The 23,413-nt window shown below is 49.2% G+C and overlaps 1 long non-coding RNA gene across 1 annotated transcript in view; it reads left to right on the plus strand.

The window, feature by feature from the left end:
- The first annotated feature begins 1,993 nt into the window (after positions 1-1,993).
- LOC106150259 overlaps positions 1,994-23,413 on the plus strand; it is a 45,130-nt gene continuing 23,710 nt past the window's right edge. Inside the window, exon 1 of the long non-coding RNA XR_001236981.1 lies at positions 1,994-2,988. This is a non-coding gene — a long non-coding RNA (uncharacterized LOC106150259). The remainder of the gene's footprint in view (positions 2,989-23,413) is intronic.

Below are 23,413 nucleotides of genomic sequence, written 5' to 3' on the forward strand. Positions count from 1 at the left end.
TGGTCAGACAAGATCAAGTGCAGGAAAGAGCTCTAAAAACCACTGAGGCATGCAAAAAAGTGTGGCGATGGCATCTCTAGACTTCCTTTCTGAAAGATGGCAGCTTGCTAGGTGTGAAATATTCAGAAATGCCAGCCCAGTTCCCATTGTCCTGTAGACCAGAGAACCTGGGGTGACTGAAAAATATCTGTTCGGGGGGTGCTCTTTCCTCACAGGGAGGCAAACCAATCATTAGGTAAAGCTTGCAGTGCACGGCAGCTGGCTGAGAATTAGCTGTGGAAATTACACACTTGTTCCAGTGTGCTTTAGGCAAGCTTAGGGTGCGGGCCTCATTCTCTGCAGGACCCAAGAGCCCTGTACCAGGAGCCAGGGAGGCGCTGAATCCTAGGCCTGCTCCCATTACTCCTTGACTACTGAATTTTTTTTGAAAGCAACTGAACCTCTGAGTCTCCCTTTTTTCATCTGTGAAGGGTAATGACAGCTCTATAAGACCACCATCGTAGAAGGGGGTGACAGTATCTTCTCTGTCCCCTTTGGGTCCACATGGCTCAGGGGATCAGTGCTGCTCAGAAGTCTCAGTGCTGGATCTCACTGTGACAGCTTCTGTCGGGGCAGACAAGGGAACATGGACAGAGTCTGGCATGTTTCAGAAGTACCTGTGCTTTCCTGAGCAGCTGATGTGTCTACCCTTGTGAGGTGTCAAGGAGCAGATGCTTGGCTTCCCTGGGCTGCAGGGATGATGCTGTCCTGAGAAGCATGTGCTCACATGTCTAGGTTTGCCACTGCACCCAGGTGCATCCATTCACTGACTTTCAGTCACACTTCAGAGTCTACTTTATTTAAATTTCCACCTCTTTGTCTATATAGCAATTAGAGTGGTTGCTGACTGCCAGACACTTATTAGATGGAGTCATAAGCTTCTTTGTGCAGCTGTAAAGGCCTTAAGAACATCCAGACAGTGGTTCAGTCTTTCATGGAAAAAAGCAGTAAGGAACCACTTCTACTGGGTCTACTGGGGAGGGGGGGTTGCTGTCACCAGTAAGTCTAGGCTGAATTGGTCCAAGCCAGTTCCATGACCTGGGTTGATGGTAAACTCTTGATTTCCAACAAATTTGGAGTTTTAAAGGGTAAGAAAAGTCCTCTCTCTCAGCAAGAATGTTTTGATGAGGGATTTCTGGGACAATCTCTTTTTGTTGTGTTCTAAGTGAACACAACTTTGTCTCTAGGCTTTTGTTGTTCATTAGACCTGCTACTATGTATGAGATAAGAAATTTCTCCTGGAGCTGCCATTTGCCCACGCAATGAACAGTGAGACCAAGTATGTGAAAGCACTGAGAAGATATGAAGTGCTAAAGCCAGGAGGAATCTTAAGTCACTAAAACCCATAGGCCTGGGCAACTTTACTGCAGGGCAGCCATTGGCCTCTGGGCTTCAGTGCCATGTTGGAAATGAAGGGCATGATTTTCCTGTTGACTCTATGTGTTTGAAGGATGGATGGACACTTGCACAGAAGCAGCCTGGCCCTGCTGGCTACTGGGTCCCACCAGGCCCCCAAACAGAAGCCCCAGCCCAGAGGGGCACTAATGGCTTTGCACCTATCCTGTTCTTGCCGACAGAGATTCTATTTCTTCCTGATGAGACAACAGAAAGACTGCTTCCTACAAAGCTGTGAGCAGTTAGAACTGATCCACTTGGCCTTCTTCACCATCAGACCTGCCTGGAGTAGAGAGAAACTGTTTGCTGCAACTCTGCTGGTTGGGCAGGATCCTCTTCCTGTTGCTCAGTGAGGTTCCCAGGGGACAGATGCCATGGCCAAGCTCCACTCATTTAAAGAAAAAATAATTAAAATTGCTTTAGGCTCCACCTCTGGAACTAGAAGATCTTTAATCAAACTAAATACCTTAACAAGTATTCATAATCAGGCGTGGTGGCGCAGACCTGTAATCCCAGCACTCAGGAGGCTGAGGCAGAAAGATTGCCACGAGCTCAAGTCCCACCTGGGCTACATAATGAGTTCAGGGTCATCCTGGACTACATAGTGAGACCCTGTCTCAAAAAAATAAACAAAGTGAACAATTCTGCACCATCCAGTATCTTCACAATATTGTGCAACTACCTTGATCGATTTCCCAAACATTTTCATCACTGTGAAAAGAGACCCCATACCATTAAGTGTTAAGTCCTTATTGCCCTTTACCCCATCCCAGCTGCCCACCCACCTGCCCCTGAGTGCTGAGTGCCCACAGGTCTGTATGAATTCAAATTTACATGGTAGTTTTGAGAATCCCAATGATTCTATTTTTGAACTAAAAAACTCTTGAAAAGTTAGCAGGGAAAACTAACAGGTATTAATGGTGTGGTCCTCCCTTATGTTCACTTCATACCTTTTCACGTCTTCTCATACATGGTCTCAATCAGTATGTTGCTGGGTGTGTTGGAAAATCTCAGCTCTGGGAGAAATTCCTTTTCCCCTCCACAGTAGTGCATCTACTACACAGGCAGTACAATCACTACCTTGAACCCATGCACCAGGCATTCATTTGTTTCTCAAATAAAGATGGAGTAAACTTGAAAAGACGGACTTTGTTCACACGGGCACCCTTGTCATGTCACAAACATATAGACCACAGTTTAAAACTTAGTGTGCAGAGATGTTACTGTCCTGTTCTAACAGATGAGGAAGAAAATCTCTCCTTTGTTCACTTATATTCTTGTGTCCCTGCTGAGCACATGGCATTGCAAAAGGCACCCTTTGAAACACAGATGAACAGGGAACTTTTGTGCAAGTGTTGTGTAAGGTGTCTCTTTGCTTCACAGTCAAGTGTTTTCATCGGGAATCGCAAGAACTGTCAACTAGAAGCTGCCCTCAGGGAAGTTCGGTCTGGTGGGAATGGAAGGACAGGGGACACACACATTGTGGCCTGCAGCAGGTGCGGGGTTCCAGAGAAGACTCTGTGGAGGAAAAGGCCTAGTGTTGGAGCTGGAAGGGTAAGCAGGATGACCACAGAGAAGATGGAGTGGAGCGCAGGTGTGCCTGGCCCAGGGAGCCGACTGAGCAGACTTGGGAGATGAAGGTGTGGGGTGGCTGTGGAGGTTGGGCTGAGCATGCGCTGATTTGGGGGGGCGGTAATGAACATAGAAGCCGTGACTCTGAGGGTCTTTCAAATGGCAGGCTTGACTCTGTCATGCACTGACGCCTGTTTGTGCCAGGCACTGCCCTTAGACTGGGGAGACAGAGGGGATGCAAAGGCCTTAGGGCCTCCACCCTGGCGTCCTCTCCTTGGGGGAAGATCAGTAACTATGACTTCACTGAGAGATTCAGAGAAGACATATAAGATGCGGTGAGTGCAGCAGGAACCACTGGGCCTTCTTGAATCTGGCGTGAAGAGTGGGTAAGAGAGCTTCCCAGAACTGGTGTTATTCACACTGAGACCCCAAAAGTAAGTGGAAATGGGAGCTTTACTTCTAGGTCCTGGGAGTTGCCAAGGGTGCAGCTGAATGGCAGCTGACACAGCTGCTGTCACACTCGACAAAAATGAACTCAGCAAGTGCTTGGGACAGGCAGGGAGGGGAGGGGGAAGCAGGGACAAGAGGGGCCCAGCTGACACACAGAGTTCCAGCCACGGAACCCGAAGGCACAAGAAGGTGCTCCTTGGGAGGCCAAGTCCAGGACATCTGGTTCCAGGAACAGAAACTGGAAGGCAGGAGGAGGAGCTGGGGGTGGGGGTGGGGAGGCCCAGCCCCGAGTTTTAGGCATGTGACTTTGAGGAACTACAGGAGGGGGTGGGCAGGGGTCCGGGGCTGAGGCAGTACACAGGCAGGGCCTGAGGCCATGACGAGGAGTTCTTCTGGAGAAGGTCACACATCTTGCAGCTTGGTACCACCCTCAGTCCGTGTTCCCAGCAGCCCTAGTCCTCAGCCTTGAAAGCTTGACCAGTCTCTCTCTTCTTCCCCAGAAGAGCACTCGAACTGCCCTTCTCTCTCAGAGTGTCCCCCGGCCCCCACACTTTCCACAGATGATGTCATCTTCCACTTTACTGAAGAAGGAGACCATCACAGGGGATCTCCTCGATTTCCCATCAGCAAGTTGACAAACCTGTCAGCTTCCTTCCTTCTTCTTCAGCAGAGAAGGGTCCCTCCTGCTCCCCAAGCAAGTCTTTCTCCTCTACCCAGCTCTGAGTCTCCCCATTCTCCTCAGAGACCCTCTTTAAGCGTCTTCCCGCTCTTCTTGTCTTGTCATTGGTGTCTACCCTCCCCAAGCAGCAGTGAATGAGATCAAGTCTTGCCCGTCTCGAGAATGACAAAACCCCACCCCGGCCACAGCTCCCATCTCAGCCTCACCGCCTCGTCTGGAGAGAGTTATCTTAGCTTGTGGCTCCTAGTTCCTCACCTCCCACTCTGCTCTCAACCCACTGAAGTCCAGCTCCCAACCCGCACAGCCCCGACTGTCTGAACTTCCTTGCAATGAAATGCTGCAGGCACATCCGAGCCTTGGTCACCTCTAGCCTATGGCCATGGTGGGCACTGCTGGCTGCACCTTCTGGGATATGCCATTTTCTGCGGCTCTCCTCATCCTGCCTTGACCCTCATGGCTCCCTCAATCCCATGTCAATGCGTCACAACCAAGGCCCACCTACATCAAATGGGCATGTTCCATCAGCCCCACCACCGCCTTCCCAGCAGAAGCCTATCCTCTCTTATCTGGACAGCACCATTATCTCCAGCCCCGCCCTGCAGCTGAGACACCAAATGGATTAAAAGGGTTGGTGGTCTGTTTCTTGCTGCTCTAGATTTGGGGCCCTTACCTCAAAATGTGTAAATCTCCTGCTTGTCAAAGCCTGTTGTAGAGGGACATCAGCTAGGATTAGGTTCAGCAAGAACCCAAAGAGAGCCTTGAAAATATGTCCATGATCTACCTCTCGCTGTTGCAGGTTCTGAGGCCCAGGGGTTGTTTAGGATTTAGCTGTTAAGACTATGACAGGCTACCCCCATTCAATGTATTGTCCTGAAAACATTGGCAGGCTTCCGATCTATTTGTTTCCAGTTGGTTTCTTCTGCAGAAACCACAGCTAAAGATCTAGTGTAGACATCATTCTAAACCACTTGAGAACCCAGGGTGGCTTGAGAAAATTCATTTCGAACTCTCCCTATGCCTCATGACACTAAGCCAGCAAGCTGACTGATGTGAAGACCTCTGGGTAGAAGTTGGAGGACATTTCCTCCCATGGCCCCTGAAGGACTACCTCTTCCTCCCTCACCTAACCAATTTGCTCTCTGGGATTTTTCTAGAAGATGGAAGTTGAGGATGTACCCTTGACTTCCTCACCTGCTTGCTGGTTGCCCTCCTCCCCACCATCCTCTGAACTAAAAGGTCAGAGTGTTTTTTTTTTTTTTTCCCCAGCTATTTTTTTCTTTATATAAAGCTTTATGATCAAAGTCTGCTTCTTGATATCTTAAGCGGGGGGGTGGTGCTTAAAGGTATCCAGAACAGTCTTTTTCTTTCAAGACTATTCTCTGGCTGAAAACTTTTATTGTGTATGTCAAAAGTTAAGTATTATCTCTCTGCATTTTTTTTCTTTGATAATCCTAATTCAGCTCCTTAGACAAGCAGATATTTGAGCTAACCGGGAATATCACATGTACAGACATACAAAAGAGAAATGCAATTAATCCTATTTTTCAAAATAGGATCTGTTTACATAACTAAGGACTTCCTATTTTGCTTAGGGTAAGTCCACAATGTGTCAGATCCTTCTGGATCTGACCCCCCCGCTTATTTCCCCTGCCTCCTCTCATCCAACTTTTGGCCTCAACTTTTCACAACCACATTGGACTTTCTCAGTTCCCCCAACATATTCCACTCAGGACTTTCTCAAGAGCTGTAGTGTAGTCTGGAAAGCTCTTTGCCTCTCTCTTTAACTGACCAACTCATCTTTATTTCCCAGGTTTTGATTTAAAGTTCACTCATTGTCTTAGGGAGAATTTCCTGACCCACAGTATCTATCAGATCATCCAGCACGTTTGTGGTGATTGAACTAATTGTTTTTAATGAAGTCTTAAGCCCTTCTGTGTCCAGGGAAGAACAATGTCTGTTCTGTTTCCCTGATCTCTTCATTGGGCATCATGATTTTCAGTATGGACTAACAAGATGAGTCTCTAAAATGCAGCTCTACCTAAAACCCGTCAGTGGCTCACTTTCCCCCGGAAGATAAAGCTCAGCTCCCTTCAGTGGCTTCCAAAGGCTGCGTGGTCTGCTCCCACCTGCCAGCCCCTCTCCTTCCATGTTCATCTGGACTAAAACACCTCTCTGTCTGTGAAAGGGGCTGAACCTCTTGCTTGTAAGTTCCCAAATAAGGTGTCCTCATTTTCCGGTATGGACAACTTTTATTCATCATTTAGCTCTTAGCTGAGAAATGGATTTTTTGTTTAATTGACTGATTGTCATGTACATTCATCCCCATTCTAAGTATCAGGGACTGTGCTGAGTGCTAGGGTGGTGGGGCGGACAAGACACCCCAACCTCAGCCTCTAGCATGTTAGTTTGCTGACTATTGGCACCCCCAGGCTGAGGTAGCTGCCTCTCTGGGCCTCCCTGTCCTCACATTGCCTTATCACAGTTTAGTGACCGTTTCTTGGTCTCTATCCTCCTGAGGGCCTATGAGCTGTTTGTTGAATGAATCTATGAACCTTTAAGGTATTCAGCTAGGTGTAATTAGAAGAAGTAGGAAATGGCATAGCCTGGATGAGCTGGGCAAAAGGTGCTATGGGCAGGGAACACAAAACAAGATGGACATGGGACTGGGAAGGGGACAGAGGCAGAAAGGGGCCCCTTCCTCCTTCCTCAGGGAGTTACAGGAAGTGTGATGGAAGAAAAGTACTAGGACCCGGACACAAAAGGCCACAGATAGCATGATTCAATTGTTTTTATTACCACAATAAATAAACTCAAAGGGATAAGAGGCAAATTGGTGGCTGCCATGGGCTGGGAAGAGTATGAGGAAAGGGAGAGGGCTCTTAAGGGTGTGGGGTTTTCTTTTGGGATGATAAAAATGTGTTGGAACTAGATAGAGGCAGTGGTTGCCCAACATTGTGAGGGTACTAAATGCTACTGTACTGTTCATTTAAAATGGTTTATGTTACATGAACTGCACATTACAAAGAATGAGCAGAAGGAAAGATAACGGGAAGGAGACAGAAGGAAGGCAGGCCTCGGAGGCTTCTCCTTTTCCTCCACGGTTCCAGGGACCCCTCAAACTCTGGGACTGGCTGGGGCTACACTGACAGAAAGGCCTCACCACATCCACTAGTTTGTCTCAGATGCAGGGAAGCTTGAACGTGGGGATGTGGGCTCTGTGGGCTCTGGGCAAGAGCCCTGGGAGTGAGTTTCTGCAAGGCTTGACGGCAGTAGGAGAGGGAGGCCTCTGTGCTCTGCAGCGGGACGGAGCTCCCAAGCGCAGTGGGAAGTGAGTACGTTTGTATCTAGCCAAGGGGAAGTGTGGTCAAGTGGAAACCACCCAAAGAAGGAAGGCTTTCAGGGCTCTGTCATCCCAGCTAACAGATGTATAATCTGAAGCAGCTCACTTTTCATCTCTGATGGAAGCAAAGTGTCCTTCTCTGCTGTTGGAAATGCAGAAGAGGCCGGTGATTTTGGAAGACAGGTGGTTGCTTGGGACACTAAACTTACTATTACTGTATGATTCAGCAGTCCTGTTCCATGGTATTTACCAAAGGAGCTGAAAATTTGTATGCACATGTGATGTTTAAACTTGATCGTATCACCTTGACTGATTTGGGATCTGCCTAGGGGATTGGTGGAACATAGTTCTGGGTGTGTCTGGCTGGATCATAGAGCTGTGACCTTGGGGTCTCTATCTTGTCCCTCATTGCTTTCTCTCTGGTGCTGCTCCCCTGCTCTGCTTCCTGCTCCATGAACACAATGCTCTGCCATGTCCGTCCACCATGACATTTCTGGCTTGGAGCCAGCTGAGCACGGACTGAATCTCCTGAAACGGTGAGCCAGTTAAACCTCTCTTCCTTCTCTTCTTCTTCTCTTTTCTCTCTTCCCTTAAGTTATAGGTGCCAGGTATTGTGTCCCTGCAACAGGTAACCTGACTAATACATACAAAAACCTGCACCCAAGTTTTATATCAGCTTTATTCATAATTGCCAGAGCTTTGAAGTAATCAAGATGTCCTTTAGTAGGTGATGGATAAATGAATTGTGGTCTATCCAGACAAAGGAATATTATTCAGTGCTAAAAAGATGGAAGTTCTCAAGCCCTAAAAAGACACAGAGGAACTTTAAATGTATACTGAGTGAAAGAAGCCAGCCTGAAAGGCTACAGTCAGTATGATCCCAACTATGTAATATTCTGGAAAAGGCAAAACTATGGAGACTATAACAAAATCAGTGGTTGCCAGGGATTAGGAGCAGAGGGATAATTAAGCAGAACACGCTTTTATGGCAGTGAAACTATTCTCTAGGATACCATAACGGTGGCTAAATGTCATTATACACTTGTCAAAACCCATAGAGTGCATAACTCCAAGAATGACCCTGATGTAAATGTTGCAGTGTGGGTGATAATGACAAGTCAGTGTAGGTCCATGTGTTCTAAGAAACAACCACTCTGAACTGGGTGAGGTCCTGCGTGCCTGTCACCCCAGCACTATGGGAGACTGAGGCAGGAGGATCACAAGTTTTAGCCCAGCCTGGGCAACTTAGCAAACTAGCATGACTTCTGCCTCAAAATAAAAAATACATAAAAGGGTTGGCTTTGTGGCTCAGTGCTAGTATCCCCCAAAATCCCACCAAACAAACAGAAAACACTAACCAAACAAACAAACAAACCAAAACCCAAAAAACTGGCACCACTGTGGTTGGCAATTCTGATGGTGAAGGACTCTATGCATGCATGCGTGTGTGCGGTACATATAGACACTCTCTGTATTCTGTGGTCAGTTTTGTTGTGAAACTAAAACTACCTTCAAAAATAAAGACTATGTTTAAAAAATTGGACCTCAAAAAATTGAAAAATAAAAATAGTTATTTTGAATGCTTCACCCATAGCCATTAGCACAGAGCTTTGTGTTCTGCATCTGGTCCTCACAATTCTCTCAGGTTGTGGAGAAGAAAGCTCAGATCCCTACACCTGGGTGACTCGTCCAAGGTCACCCAGCCGGTCACCAAGGATCTCCAAGTGACTCTGCATCACCTGTTCTTAGTCATCTTTCTGCCTCAATTGACCGTCAAAATGATGATAATAATCACCTCCCTTGCCTGCGTGGCTGAGAGAATTAGGTGAGCCTTAGATGAAAAGTTCCTTTGCAAAAGTGTTCACGGAAGTTATTATTTTATTAAGTGGAAGGTAAGGCAGTTTCTATGGAAAGGGCTTAGGTATTAAGCTCTTGCAAAGGAAGGTTTAATGGGAACGCAAGAGGAGTTGTTGCTGGGATATGAGAAAAACAGGCAAAGACTTTCACAGGCCTGCGAGAGCCAAGGGCATTTGGGTGTGGAGGTAGCCAAGCCCGGTGGCAGCCAGGGCCATCCCTGCGCACCTTGCTCAGAGCCCGGCCCCAAACAGCAGCCAGGTGGATCCTAAAGGAACCAGGCAGCAGCTGCTGCTCTTTGTTGCTTAGGATAGAGTAGAGGCGACCAGAGAGGTCCTAGCTGAGATTTCTGCAGGCAATTTGGATCTGGACATCCAAGAGTTCAAAGCCCTGCTTGACCAGTCATTTGCTGGGTGACCTTGGACAAATTACTTAACTTCTTTGAACTTCCATTTTCTCATCTGCAAAATGAGGGTTGTATATTCTCTACCTCATCGCACTGTCATGAGGATTACACGACATAATGGGCTCACAGTGACTCAGACCTAGTAAGTGCCGCCTAACGATCCACTCATCATCCTTTAGCCATCCTTCCCTAACACATCACAGGGAGGCAGAACCCGAGGGTTGGAGCAAGTTGGCCAAGGCTACGCTGCTTAGTAGTGACAGGGTTGAGCTTCCTCTGAGGTCATGATTTCTGCCTGCTCCTTGATCAGCCCTTTCTGAGAATCCCTTAACTGACTGGATGAACTGACAGGCTGCACCTCACTTTCTGACCAGCTACCTCCCGACCCCACTTGGCACCACACATAGGCTGCTACTGTTCCTCAGCTCAGCCGTGAATGTGCCAATGCTGGCAAAGCGGGAGGGTCTGTTGAGCTGTCCTGCCCCTGTTTGTGGGAGAGGGGCCTCCCTCTGGGCAGGGGCTACCTGAACGGATCACATCCCCTCGCTCTTCACGAGCCACTTTTGGATGCTACAGGCTGCAACCAGTATCAGTGTCCAGACCCCTCCTTCACCCCTGCCGCCCGCCTCTCCAGGGTTCCCGTGACTGTGACCTGAGCCCTCTGTATCACAAGAGCTGCCTGGCACACAGATCTTTCCGCAGCAGCCCCTGAGACCATGACAGATGTCTTGGAATTTTGTCACAAAGCTGAGGAGCTCCAGTCCATGCTGATGCCCCAGTGCTGGGCATTTAGTGAACAGTAGGTGTGCCCAGCTGAGCTCTGGAAAGATCTTCCTGCTGGGATTTCTGCTCCTCTGAAGCCCCTGCTTGACCCCTTCTGTGTGCCAAGGGACATGGTTGCTGCCATGCAAAGTCACCACCCCCGTAACCACATCTCACAGCCGTCACTGCTTCCCTAGCTGTGCTACCGGTCACACCATGGGCACCAGCAGCAGGTAAGTGGTGAGGGTAGTAACCTGGTGGTAGGGAGATCCCAAAGGGACCTTATTTGCCGGACCGGCTGAGAGATCCCCAGAGGGTCCCCCAGAACACCACCCCTGTAAACCAGCATGTACTGCGTAGTAACTAGGAGATAGATACCACCGATTGCCCCAGGTTAGAGACGGGGAAGTTGAGACAGAGAGAGGCTGAACAGCTTGTTTGAGGCTACACAGCTCAAAACTGGCAGGCCCAGGATCTGAGCCCATTGTCTGGGCCCACGTGCCTCTGCCAAACTGGGCTGGCTGCCTTGTAATCTAAGCCCATTCACCCCACCTGCAGCTTCTTCCACCTACAGCTGCGCCCTGAGGCACAGCTCTGTCCTCTCTGCAAGTCAGGACAAGCACAGCAGGCAGAGCGCCACAGGTGGAAGCCCCCTGCCTGCTTTCCCTGCTCAGGCCCAGCTGCCCGGAGCCCCACTTGGAAACCCCTTGTCAGCCCTGAGGCACCAAGTCCAGGGTTAGCTACTTGGGAAGCTCCCTGTGCCCCAAGCCCCCATCAGCTGCCTGAGTCCTTCCAGCAGCTTGGACCTGTCAGGGGCCGAAGCATAGGTGGGCTGATGAGAAGCCCAGATGTGGAGGAAGGTCAGGGGGATATTTGCTCCAGATGTGGTCCTCCCTGCTTCCTTTCTCACCCCTCCCCTGTGTTCATGGCCACACTAGGAGCAGACCTTGCCCCAAGACCCGCCTGTGCCTTCCTTCCCCCAGCCAGCCCTGCCACCATCAAAACTCAGCTTGTTCCCTTCCAGCAGGAATTACTTATACAGGCTCAGCACAGGGCCAGGCAGGCAGCGCTCAGCAGGTACGCGTCACCTTTGCCCTGGCCCTCATCTCCTGGCAGCTGGCTTGGGCCAGCTGTGCACAATTCCTCCCTCCAGCCTGTGCTCCCAGCACCCACGCAGTCAGAAGGGCAGACTCTTTCTGGCCCATTGGCATTGCTCTCCTCCCTCCTCTCCACCTGGAAAACTTCTTCTCCTTAAGAACTCTGCAGAAGTCTTCTGGGGTCCGAAGTCTCTGCAGAGCTTTGGGTGCTGTGGATTGATTTGCTGTCCCCAGCCTGCACACCATATGGATGGGTACATGTCTCCTTTCTTCTTTGGATGACTTAACATTTCTTTTAAAAAATTGCACAAGTAGAGCTAGTTGTAACATACGCCTGTAATTTCAGTATTTGGGAGGCTGGGGCAGGAGGACTGTGAGTTCTAGGCCAGCCTGGGCTACATAGTGAGTTCAAGGCCAGCCTGGACTACTTAATGAGACCCTGTTTCGGATGAGATTGGGTGTGTGTTCTGGGTGGTATGGCCATAGACACTGTCTCAAAAAAAAACAAAGTTAGAAAAATTACACAAAAAATTATAAAGAGTCATATTGTGAAAAACTTTAAAACAATACACAAAGAATCTAAACTCTAACTCGCTCCCTTCAAAATACCACAGGGTTAGTAGTTCTGTGTGTATCTTGCTGTCTGTATTTTCTCTCTACACATTTATTTAGTACGCTTTACATAAATCAGAATAATCTATATGCATTGTCCTGTGGCTTGCTTTCTTCACTTACTAACAAATTGTGTGTGTGACAAGTGGAACAATGCTCCTCAGAAATGCACACATCCTGACCACGCAAATCTGTGGATACTGTCCTGCAAATGGCCAAAGGGGCTTTGCGGATAGGATGGAGCTGTAGCCCTGAGATGGGAGGTGATTCTCAATTATCTGAGTGAGTCTGATGTAATCGGGAGGATGGAGGGCCAGAGAAAGACACAAGTGAAGATCTACCTTGTTGGCTTTGAAGGAGTCCTCTGGAAGCCAGAAGAGGTGAGGAAATAGCTGCTCTCCTGAAGCATCCAAAAGGAAGTAGTCTGATGTCACCTTGACTTTTGCCCACTGAAACTTCTCACCCACAGAACTGTAAGGCGATAAACTTGTGTTATTTCAGTCCAGTAAGTTTATGGTAATTTGTTATAGCAGTAATTGGAAACTCATACAGTGGGTATACGGCTGAGATAAACAAGAATATTTATGGCAGCAGTTAGCATTTATTGAGTGAGTACTATATGCTAGCTACTCTTCTAGTGCTTTATATGCTATGCTAGTATGGTAGGGCTGTCATAAGCAAATAGCATCTACTAGATGGCTACTTTTCTCACCGTCTGGAGGTTGGAAGGCCAAGGTCAGGGTGCAGGCAGTGCTAGTTCTCCAGAGGCCTCTCTCCTTGGCATGCAGATGGCTGCCTTCCAGCTGCCTCCTCATATGGCCACCCCTCTGCATACGTAAACCTTTGGTGTCTGCATGTCCCCACATGGTCTTTTTTTTTGTTGCGTGCTCCTCCTTGGCATCTCTTCTCTTATGAGGACACAAGTCAGACTGGATCAGGACCCACCTGAGGATTTTCAATTTAATCCCTCTGGGAAGGTTCTATGTCTAAGTACCACCACATTCTGAGCTTTCGAGGGTTAAGATTTCACATAGGGATTTGGGGGGCACACAACTTATTTTATTCAATCTCCACAATAACCCAGTGAAGTAGAATACATAAAGAAACAGAGGCACAGAGTAGTTAAATTACTTGGAAGCTTCTACTTTCTTCTCGCTCCAGTTCCGGGAGTCCATGTTGGGATGTCACTGTCAGAGTCCTCCACCAGAAGTCCCAGAGTCCAGTACCCAGATGTCCCCAGAGAATTCCTGACATGAGAGATCTGTTCAGGCCAGCTTGCAAAGGAAGGACGGCTACTGAATGGGACAGCTGCTTCTTGGATGTAGGTGGCTGGCCAGCACACACAGGAAGGCTGGGCTTGTCCTCACCCAACCTGACAACTTATTTTGATCACTGTGGCAAAGGGGACAGCTGCCCATGGGATGAAGGCAAGTCTCTGGTTGGTTACCCAAGTCAATGGGAGTGACCTAGTAACTTGTCAGGGAAGGGCAGAGAAGGACAGCCTCAAAGTCCTCAGTCCTGAGAGCACAGAGTTCCAGGAGTACCTTCTGTGTTGGACCTTCAGCTTGCTGTGATTGAAGGATAATACAGACAAGAGTGTGCGTGCACGCGCACAGGCGCCCGTGCTCACGCACACGCACAGACACACACACGCACCTTATCCCTCTCTGGACCACTTTTCCTACTCCAGTCCGATCTGTAACAACAGGACTTAGATACTCAGTGACAACTCTTGATTTAATATAGCACCCCTAGAGGAGGCATCAGGCATCCAAATAAAAATAAATAATTCTCACTTTAGGATCACTTTAATGTGAATAGTATGCATTCCATTCTTCCCACTCCACTATCTGTGGTTGAATTTCCTAACATTTCCAGGGCAGAATGTCACCCAGTCTTTGCTTGAACTCCTTCAGTGACAGGGAGTTTACCACCTATAACATCCCAAGGCAGTTCTTGTGGCTGGAGAGTTCATTCTCACATTGTCCATCAGCTTCCTGGTTGGTCCCCTCAGAAGACTATGCCCTATTCCCCGTGACCTTTCAGATATATGAAGGCAGATGATAGCTCTGTTTCTCAAAGAAGGAACATTGGGAGCTTTGAAGGAGGGAAGAAATCCAGCCCTGTCAACCTCTAGGGAAGATCTACAGACTGTCAGGCCCACTTCCCCTCCATGGACCCCCACATGGGCTTGGGACAATGGTGTGGTAATCTCTGGGACCTTCTGTCTGCAGACCACCATAGCCTTGCTATAGGAGGCCCTCTGCCTGCTGTCTGGGACCTGGTGGAAAGTTTCTGGGTCCATTGTCCCAGAGACAGGGACGCAATGTCCTGGAGAGAGTGCTGTGCCTGGAAATTGATCACCAGTCTTCTAGGCATGGATTTACCACTTTTAGGTTGACATCCCTTAAGCATGTTGCTTAAATTCATAGAACTTTAGTTCTGTCATCTATGAAATGGCAAAGCACCTATTGTGTTGTTATGAGGTTTAAATGACATCACATAGGGGAAAAATACTTTGTAAATCAAAACGTATTCTGCAAATAATTAACCAGTTCAAAAGGTAAGGAATAGAGCTTGTGGAACTTGGAATGTCTTTGTCCTGGGCCCTCCTAGTAGGTGAATGTGTACAGCAGAATTGGTTTCAAGAGGAAGTTGGTTTCCTCCTCAAGCCCTGGTCCCTGGCTCCCTAGGGCCCGCTAGGGCCCCCTAGGGTGGCCTATCCTGAATGACCCTGGACCCCTCTGCTTACATCTCCTGGAGAGGCTCCCGAGCTCAAGTGTTTTGGCCTGGCTTTGAGACTGGGAACATGAGCTGAGTTTCCTGACGCCAGGTTTGGGTGGGGTCTTGAAGCTTTCTAGGTGTCTTCCCCTGCCCTCCCCTCTCCTGTCCTCTCCTTTGGAGGCCCCAGGGCTGTCCCCTCAGAGCGCCTGCTGCATAGCCTCTCTTTGCCATGGCCACCATTACTCCTTGCCCAGCCTTTAATTTAGGCAAGTTAATTCTAATCCCCAATTAGACTAGATTTTATTGAGAGTGGCAAGGAGGAGCTGGGAGTCAGGGAACCCCACCTAATGATAGTGGAGGACTCCGGATCTCATTTATTCCAGCCCCTCATGAACACAGGAGGCTGGGAGTGGAGGTTGCTTGGCCTGGCCGGTCTTGGCCAAGCAAGGGCTCTTGCTGCCTTTGCCCTTCTCTCTGCCTTGGAGCCTGTGGCCTGTGACTCCATCATGGCCCTGTGGATAGTCCAGTGACGAGGCAGAGATGGCTGCCACACTTGCCTCCGGGCATCAGGGAGCACAAAAGCCAGGAGCCTTCACATATAGCAGCATGTTGCAACTGGCCTAACCCCGACCCAGTTCATCCTGAGTTAGCAGAAGCACCTATGAGATGCGCTTCCCAAGTGGGGTGGGCTAGGCAGCTTGTCTGTCCTCATGCCACATGGCGCTCTAAGGTGGCCTGGGGTGGGGACATGGAAGTGAGGTCTGGATTTTCTGTGGGGTTGGGGACAGGTAATGTGTTTCACTTGGGACATGTTCCACCCCCCGGGGGTGCAGCCCAGCCCAGCAGGGTGTTTGCCCAGGCACAGGCAGGTGCAGGGCTGTACCTGTGGCCTCCTCTCTGTCTGCCCCAGACTCTCTGCTTGGACTCCCCAGCTATAAAGCAGGAACAAGTCCCATCCCTTACCTGCCTGGGGGGACATTGAGCAGAGGTGAGATAATGTCTGCTGCTGCTCACCCTTCACGGAGGTAGGCAGTCTCTAGACAGAGTCTATTTTTACCACAGAGCTCAGCCTGGCTCCCTCCTGGGCCCCTGGCTGCTTCTGGCCCCTCCAAAGACACAGGAGCCAGGCCCTCCTGCAGGACCCACAGGCCCAGGTGCTGGGTGCAGGGAGGGTGGATCTCCAGGGCCAGCTCAGAGCTCTGTGGAGCCTGAGGCCCTGGGCCCAGATTAACTCCTGCACAGCCCATTGTTCAGGGTTCAAGGAGCCACCAGCCACTCCTGGCATTCTGGTTCAATCAGGAATGGGGCGGCTGGGCGTGGCCGGGGCCTAATGAGCAGGGTGTGCCTGGAGGAGTTAGCAGCCGGGTGACAGCTGTGGGCAGGTCCCCACCCAAGCAGGTGGGTGGGTGGCTTGCGCAACAGTAACCTGTGTACTAGGGCACATTCTCTCCATGTGTTTATTTTTAAGAAAACAAATGCTCAACTTTGGAGGTAGTGGTGGAGCTACTTCTAAACACATGAGAGACGTTGCGCTAATCCTTGTGAACCGCCACATCTATTGTACTAGGAAAGCTAGCGCAAATATGTAAATATTCACCACTTACAAGGAAGGCAAAATGCCCAAAACACAATGGGCTCTTAGTCTCCCTGGCTCACCCTTTCCCCACTATTGTTTAAAGAAAAACACTCTTCTGGTCGAGGAGTGTGGGCAGGTGGGCCTCCCTCCCTCCTCAGTGGCCCCTGGTGCCCCCTGGCCGCAGGAGCTGTGCAGGCACAGGTGACCGCACCCAGCACCTGGCTCTTCTCCCTGCTTGTTGATGGGAGCCACGTTTTGGGGCTGCTTGGTTTCCATGCCCAGGGCTGCTTGGTCCATGTCATTCCTCCAAGGAAAGACCAAGTGACCTACATACTGACCACGAACCTCTGCATTTCTCTGAGAGAAGCAGGTCTCCCATCTCACAGCAGAGTTTGGTATTGCTGGGACGGGGGAGGGGACTGTCATTGCCATGTGTGTCCCTGGAGCCTCACTTTGCAGGCCCTGGGAGCGTTCCAGTGAAAGACATTGGCTTGTGGTCACTAGAGGCCTCGAGGAGGACAGGCAGGCAGGCCTGAGAGGAAACCCCAAATCGTCAGCCTGTGTGGCTGCATCTCCCATGGGAGCTACGTAGGTCTAACAACATACAGTGAGAATCTGGAAGCACTAGACTTTGAGGTGGGCTGAGACCTGGAATGGAAGTAGTAGAATCTCTCCCTCTATCACACTCACCGAGGCCATGCTTACTAAGGCTTCTGATAAAACTCAGCTTGTCATTTCCTCTGTGGATACCAGAAGAACAAGCCGTCCTTTGGAAGCCTCAATACTGGGCCCTGCCCTAGGTCCCACCTGACGTCACTCGTGCAGGCTCCCCAGGGCATCACCAGTGTAGGCTCCCACCACCTTTCTGAAAATGCCCATGGAATGGCATGCAAACCTGTTCGCTGCCCCTCCCCTCCTGTTGCTTCCTGTGTGCAGATGTAATGGCCCCTTCAGGTCCCTGGACATGTTAAGCTTTGCCTCTCATCTGCCATACTGTGTGATATCCTACAATGTTCTCTGTATCCCTATTTTTAAAATTTTTTATTTCAGAAAAATTAAAATCCCCCCTCTGTCTCCTAGAGAGCGTTCTTCTGCCAGGTCCTTAAAATCTGACTCAGTGGTGAGGTTGTCTGTAGGAACCCCAGGTTATATTGTTAGGGCAGGGCACAGCCATGACTGGGGGCTCTGAGTAGAAAACGGAAACGCCTTCTCAGTCATGCACATGAGTTGATTACACGCTGTGATGGAGTGGAGGGGGAGCAGGGGTCATGTCTCACACGCTGTGAGACCTTGGGCAGCTCCATTCCTATTCTGAGCCTCTATTTCCCCACCCATGAAATGAGAATGCTGGCTGCCTCCCAAAGTATCTCAAGGACAACATGGTGTAGCTCTTAGGAAAGCTTTGAGTATGGACTGGGACTTCATCAGCTTTGGGTCTCCTCCCCTCCCCCACAGCCCATGCCAAAGATCAGGAGCCCATCAGTACCAGCAAGGGGCTGACCTTCCCTGGCTACTCTGAGACCTAGGAGGAGGTGGGAGGAGATGGGAGGCCTGGCCAGCAAGGGTGGTGGGGGCTACGAGGACTGCTATGCACACGACCACCCAGTATGGTGGCTGTCATACGTGTCTCTTACTTGGCCCGAGTCCATGAATTCACAACTTGCTGCTTCCCAAGGACATAGCCCATTCTTTTGCCTTCCTCCCACCTGAGCTCAGTATCTGTCACCTGCATCCAGTTGTCCACATCACTGCTCTGTCCTGTGACAGGCTTCAGTCAGCCCTCCTGCCGGGGACAACAGTCCGTCAGTCCCCAGCACTGCCCCATTCTCAGTCCCTGGACTAACAGAGCCAGGATGCATGGAGAGTCCTGGCTATGGCGGAGGACCTCGGCATAGACAGTTCTGAGCTAGTCCCTCCCCAGAGGGTGGCTTGGCTATGACAGGTGATAGAGAGACACAGTCCAAGCCAGTGGATGAGGCATTTGGGGCTGGGGCTGGGAGCTGGGTTCATCGTGTTCCTTTGTCTGCCTCCTTCCCTCTGCCCCTGGAACCAGCACAGCACACAGCTGACGTGCGGAGGCTTCTCCTTCTTGTACATGCAAATCTCTGGGGGCCCTGGGCTCAGAAAATAGATTAAAGGGTGAGGCTTCTGCCTTACCACTGCCCTCTCTAGCCCCACCAATGCCATCTTCCATGCTCACGTTTGAGAAATCACCACTGTGATGCTGGGCTGGAGGTGCTGTGGCGGGGAGCAGGTGCAGGCTGAGTGCAGAGGGACAGCAATCCACAAGCAAGTCCAGCCTCTGGAAAATTCAAGAGCCACCCCACCCCAGCCCCTTCCTCCTATCCCTCTCTCTCCTGGATCCTCAGCAAAGCCAGCAAGACATTGCTGCAGTAGCCAGACATGTAGAAGAACCTCATCCTCTGCCCAGGACAGAGGGAACGTGAGCCAGAGCCAGCCTCCCTGCAGTGAGACCTGTAAGACAAATGAGCCCAGGCTGCTTCAGGGCTTGTGTTCCCTCCAGGCTGCTCCTTCACTGACAGGGTCTGCACGGCCTAGCAGTGTGAGGTGGGCAGGGCACGGTCACTGCGTAGGTAGTGCAGTAGGAGTGAGGAAGGGCAAGACCCAATGGAGAGACACTGGAAACCAGGCTCTTTGGGATAGAATCCATCACAGTGCAGTTCTGAGCTTTTTTCTCCCAGTAAATAGCACGAGCCACGTCGACACTGGATAACCCCTCCCCTCCAAACCCATGATGGTGCCACGCGGGAAGTCGTGATGCCACTGGGAGGTACCGAGTGGCAACAGTCAGGTCAGGGCCAGGCATGGATGCCCTGCGAGCAGGGCTTGGGTCTGTTTTAACTTATTTTACTTCTGTTGCAGGACAACAAACTTGACATTAGGTCCACCTTGCCTGTTTTATGTTTGAAAGAACTACAACTGTCTTGTATTAAGGAATCAAGTTGTTTGTGTTTTGAATTATCATGAGTAAGATTTGTTAGGTTTTAAATGGTTGCATATTTTTTTAAAAAATTGTGGTAAAATACCCATGAAATGTGCCACCTTAACCATTTTTAATTGCACAGTTAAGTAGCCTTAAATGTATTGTCATTGTTACGCAACCGACCTCCAGAACTTTTCATCTTGCAAAACTGAAACTCTGCCCATTAAACAACAACTTCCCATTCCTCTTCTCTCCAGCCTCTGCTACTAATTATTTTTTTTTGCTTTTTTTGAGACAGGGTCTCACAGTGTAGCCCAGGCTGGCCTCAAACGCATGGTAATCCTTCTGCCTCAGCCTCCCAAGTGCTGGGCTTACAGGTGCGTACCACCGTGCCTGGCTATTTTTTTTAATCAACGTTTACTCTCTATCCAGTGAAACGGGTAGATTGCAAGTGTAAAATTCAATGACTTTTGACAGGCACATAACCACAGTATCAAGCAGGATACAGTGCATCTCCTCAAAAGTAGTTTTCTTGCCTTTTACTGGCAAATGCCACCCCTCACCCTGAGGCAACGAATGTTCTGATTTTTATCATCACAGATTAGTTTTGCCTGTTGTAGAATTTTACATGAATGGAATTACCCCAGAAGTACTCTTTGATGCTGGCTTCTTTCTTTCAGTGGAATGTTGAGATTCACCTATGTTACATCTATCAGTTTTTCATTTTTATTGCTAATTAGTGTTCTATTGCCAGAAGATACCACCATGTGTTTATGTGTCCACCTGCTGATGGACATCTGGGTTGGATCCAGTTTTTTGCTCTTTTGAATAAAACTGCCATGAAACGTTTTTGGGGCTATATTTTCAGTAAAAATATGTTTTCATTGCTCTTGTATAAATACTTGAGAGTGGAACTGATGACTCATAGAGTGATATATGTGTACCTTTATAAGCAATTGCCGGACAGTTTTCAATAATGGTTGTACCATTTTATATCCTTGCCAACAATGTAAGTTATAGTTGTTCCATGTCCTCACCAACATTTGTGATTGTTGGTCTTTTTATGTTTAGCCAGCCTAGTGGGTGTGAAGTGTTATTGTGCCAAGGTTTTAATTTGCATCTCCTGACTAACACAATGATGTTGAGCAATTTTCATTTGTTTACTAGCCACTTGTAATCTTTTGGGACGTGCCTGTTCAAGTCTTTGGCTCCTTGTATTTATTGAGCTACTTCTTTGGCTTTATCTTTACTATTGATTTGCTGGTATTTATATGTTTGGGTATGAGAATTTGACAGACCTGTTTTGTGAAAATTTTTTTTTTCAGGCTAGCTTGCCTAATTTCCTAGCAATGTCTTTTGATTTAAGAAAATGCTGATGAAGTCCAATAATCAGTATTTTCCTTGCTTTGTTTTGGTTTTTGTTTTTTTGGAACAGGGTCTCACTGCATAGTCCAGGCTGGCCTTGAACTTACAATCCTCCAACCCCAGCCTCCCAAGTGCTGGGATTACCATGCTTGGCTTTATCAATGCTTTTAAAAAATAGTTTGTATGTTTGGGGACCCATTTAAGGAAACTTTGCCTTCTGCAAAGTCATGAAGATTTTCTCTATTCTCTTTTAAAATGTTTATGGTCTCCAATTTTTTGTTAAGGTCTATGTCCATCTTCAAATGATTTTTGCGTATGATATGAGTCAGTGCTCCTGTTTTAATATCCAACTGTTCTAGCTGCCTTTAGCATTAAGACTTTCCTCTCCTCCATGGAATCACATTGGTGCTTGTTAGTTAGTGGGACACATGGGTGTGCATCCGCTCCTAGATTCTACTCTTTCCTTGACCCCATTGTCTATTATGACAGCACCACATTAGCAGATTGCCATAGCTATGGCAAGACAAAAATCTGCAGGCTGGTGGAGAGAGAGGAACTAGAGAAAGGGGAGGAGAGGGAACTGCAGAGAGGCGGAGAGAGGGAATTAGAGAGCACACAGCTATGCGCCCTCTGTCTTGGGTTAGGGTCTCAGCAGTCAGCAAAGCTCAGGAGGGGATGGAGCCAGCAGACAAGGTCTCCCCTGTCTCTGGATATTCTTGTTGCAGCAGAATGGCTCCTGGTCTCTCTTGCCCAGAGAGAGCTGCGCCATGGGCTCAGGACAGTGGCCATCCCACCAGAAGCCTGCATGGGTGGGTGGCCTTGAGGAAAGCCCCCCGGTGCCTTGGCTCTCTGTGAACCTCCCAGAAAGTCACACTAAGAATAGATGGCAGGCCAGGTGTGGTGGTGCACGCCTATAATCCCAGCACTCAGGAGGCTGAGGCAGGATTGTTGCAAATTCAAGACCAGCCTGGGCTACAAAATGAGCTCAAAGCCAGCCTGAACTGCATAGCGAGACCCTGTCTCAAAAAGACCAAAAAAAAAAAAGAATAGAAGGCAAGGGACTCTGAACTGACTGATCAATTTTTTGCTGCTCTGGTGGCAAGAGTCTCAGTTGAGTTATAGGAAAGGAAAGACAGTGGTATCTCTTGGATCCCTAAGTGAGTCACTCAAGGTTTCTTCCAGCTTTCTGTGGAACTTCTACTGAACTAAGCCTGATGTTACAGAAGAGCGGTGAGCAGCGAGAGGACTCATCCCTCCTGATGGGACAGGAGCTGGTGGTGAGGAACCAGGGAAGCCTGGGATGCAGAACTGCCCATCTCACTTATGTTCCAGCTCCTGTGCTTGCAAGATTGGGGTGCCCTCCAACAATTCCTCCCTGTAACACGTTCCTCTGAGTTCCAGCCCCTTTGTCCTGAAAGGTTTTAATGAAGTCCTTCCATTTAACGCACTGCTCTCATCTTGAACAAGGGAAATTCTGCGGATCCCAAGAAATAGGCCTTAAGGTCTGCATGAAGCTAAGTTTGGAACAGTGGCCTTCCGGGAGCTGAGGCTCTGAGTGAGGACATTGTCTTGTGCTACTGGCTACACTGAATGTTGAGGTGGGGCTTCCTCATGCTTTGAGGTCCAGGTGTTATTTTCCACACTATCCACATCCTGGCTACACCCATTCTAGGTATGGGGAAACTGATGCTTCGCCCTATTTAAGTGCCAGCAAAGTCTGGCTTGTATGTTGTTTTGCTTATATGAGCACATTCAGCTTGCACCGTAACTCTAAGAATGTTAAGAGACATTTCAAAATGCATTGAATTAATACATTCCTTTGCTGTGATCCCATGTCCACTGAATGTTCTGAAATGAGACTTGGAAAATGGAAAACAGACCAAAAATATTTGCTTGGCTGACACAGGATTGCAGCGTCCACGAGAGCATAAACACACACACCCTCTGCATGCTTGCATCCTGCAGGGTGGGCCCTGGGATTAGGGACCTTTCTGAGGTAGCCAAGGTTGGCTGCCAACTTTGGGGCTGCTCCTGGGCCTGGCTATGCTGGGGTGGGGCCAGCGCCCCTGGGGCAGAGGAATGAAGTCCCCTGGAGTTCAAGGGGCCCCTGCGTCCATGCCCAGGAAGATTTTGAGCTGTTGCTCCATGCTGAGAATGCTACCATCACTCATGGCTTTGGCATATGGGGAAATGGGTTGAGACTTCTAGTTCATTGCTAAATAAAGCCCATACCCACCCCCTCTGCTCCCATGGCTTAGACTCCTGGTGCAAATCTGTGTGGCTATGCAGGAGGGAGCTCTGAACTTGCTCACCCTCCCAGCAGTCAGGCTGTGACGCACATGAGCCTTACTCATCCCTCAGCCATCGGTCGTGTTTCCAGGAGTGAGTAATTCTGGGAGGTGGCAGGGGGAGGACTCCAGGCTGGGGGTGGGATGATGCTGAAAAGGTGCTGTAGCCCAGAAGAAGCCTCATCCCTCCCACTCCAAAGTGGGAAATACTCCACTTTTGGAGAAGAGATGAATCCTTAATCTGCTGAGCAGTAGGTGTGCATGCAGAGAGCTGCGAGCCCAGGAAACAAGAGATCAGGGCAGCAGGGAC

Source organism: Chinchilla lanigera, unplaced genomic scaffold (genome assembly GCF_000276665.1).
Source record: "Chinchilla lanigera isolate Chin_1 unplaced genomic scaffold, ChiLan1.0 scaffold00068, whole genome shotgun sequence".
In the NCBI taxonomy this organism is placed as follows: domain Eukaryota; kingdom Metazoa; phylum Chordata; class Mammalia; order Rodentia; family Chinchillidae; genus Chinchilla; species Chinchilla lanigera.